This window comes from Lissotriton vulgaris, unplaced genomic scaffold (genome assembly GCF_964263255.1).
Source record: "Lissotriton vulgaris unplaced genomic scaffold, aLisVul1.2 SCAFFOLD_760, whole genome shotgun sequence".
NCBI classification, from domain to species: domain Eukaryota; kingdom Metazoa; phylum Chordata; class Amphibia; order Caudata; family Salamandridae; genus Lissotriton; species Lissotriton vulgaris.
Genome location: NW_028242555.1, coordinates 237,072 through 238,905, shown reverse-complemented (window position 1 = coordinate 238,905; position 1,834 = coordinate 237,072).

The window sequence follows — 1,834 nt, the reverse complement described above, 5'->3', positions numbered from 1 at the left end:
ACGGCAATTGGCACCAAGATTGACGCCCTGGCGTATCGAATGGATCGCATGACGGAGAGGGTGGATAAGCATGCAGAGAGGCTGGACATGGCAGAGCGCAGGCTGACGGAGGCGGAGGAGGCGCAGACGACGTGGGACGCTGACCGTAAGCAGTTTGGGAGGCTACTACAGGTGATACAGGAAAAGTCGGAGGACTTAGAGGCTCGCTCCAGGCGGTCCAACATACGCATCACGGGCGTGGCGGAGTCGACCCAGACAGGGAAAATGGAGCTATTTGTTGAGAAACTCCTTAAAACTCTATTGGGGGACGACACCTTCTCTCCCATGTTCATAGTGGAGCGAGCCCACCGTACCCTGGGCCCGAGGCCCGCTCCAGGGGCGAACCCTCGGCCGATAATAGCAAAACTCCTCAACTACAGGGACAGGGATGCGGCCCTCCGCGCTGCTCGAGAGAAGGGGGAGCTGCAGTTCGAGGGAATGAACATTTCGCTATACCCTGACTTTACCTCCAAGGTACAGGAGGAGAGGCGGAGATTTGTCCCATATAAGCAGCAGCTCAGAGACCTGGGCTTGGACTATGCCATGTTGTATCCGGCACGGCTGCGCATCAATAGGCAGGGCCACTCACATTTCTTCACCGACCCGAAGGAGCTGCAGAAATCCCTGAAGCAATGGATCAAGGAGCATAAGGGCAGCCGGACGGCGCCTGCGGAGGAGGGCGCTGACAACGAGAATCTGGACGAGCAGGACTAGCGTGACGGAGGGGCGCAGTGGTCTCTCCTGAGGACCTGGCCACTTGAGGCCTAGCCATGACCACAGACTCTTGGCCCGGAGGTTGCCCAATCTGGGCTCTCCACTGCAGTGAGCGGACATCCGGACATGGTATCACGGGTGAGATCTGTACGGGCCACATGGGTTAAGGTGGTGGGCGAAACTATCCATGACTCAACTACCCTGCCAGGGGGCGGCGTTGATAACGGCCCACGACAGGGAGAGTTCGATGGGGTCTGGGGGGGGGGGGGAGGGTGGTACGGCGGATACGATATTGTTCTTGTTACTTAAAAGCCGCACTGGCAACTGGGGGCGCTGGCGTAGGGGCGGCCAAAAGACATTGCGCAGAGGCGACGACCGGACGTGGGTCGATTGAGACATTGAGCGTGCTACCTCTGCCCTGGCGCTCATAGTGCTTGCGGCTCTTCTTGAGACTGCTTGGGAGAGTTTGAAGATGGGTGGGGGGGGTGAATGTGGGAATTTCGGTCATACCAGGTTGGGGTTGGTTGACTGTGGGCGGTGGGGGGCGAGGGGGGTTCTGAGTTCGGGGAAGTTTGGGATGTTTGGGGAAAGGTCCGACATGTGCTCCAAAATGTCTTATGCTATAGGATGGGTGGGCGGCTGCTGCCACTGGTGCGGGGGGGTCCCTGACACTGCACTACTATTGTTGTACTCCTTCACTGTTAATGGCTGACACACCACAGGCAGACACTCTGAGCGATACCGAGTCCCTCAGGGCTCTTACCTGGAATGTGAGGGGTTTGAATGATTATCGGAAACTCCGTAAGGTGCTACACTATCTACAGAGACACCACATAGACCTGGCGCTGCTGCAGGAAACGCATCTGCCCAACACCAGTAAGATGCTAATGCACAGGGGGATCCAGGGTCACTCCACTTACGCAGGCTTCACCACCCATGCCAGAGGGGTCCTCACCTGGGTCAATCCACAATCCAAGCTGTCCCTCGCCCTGGTAAAGGCGGATCCAGAGGGGAGGTTTTTGTTAAGCAAGTGCACGGGCAAGGGACTCAACCTGCTGGTCATGAATGTTTATGGCCCGAA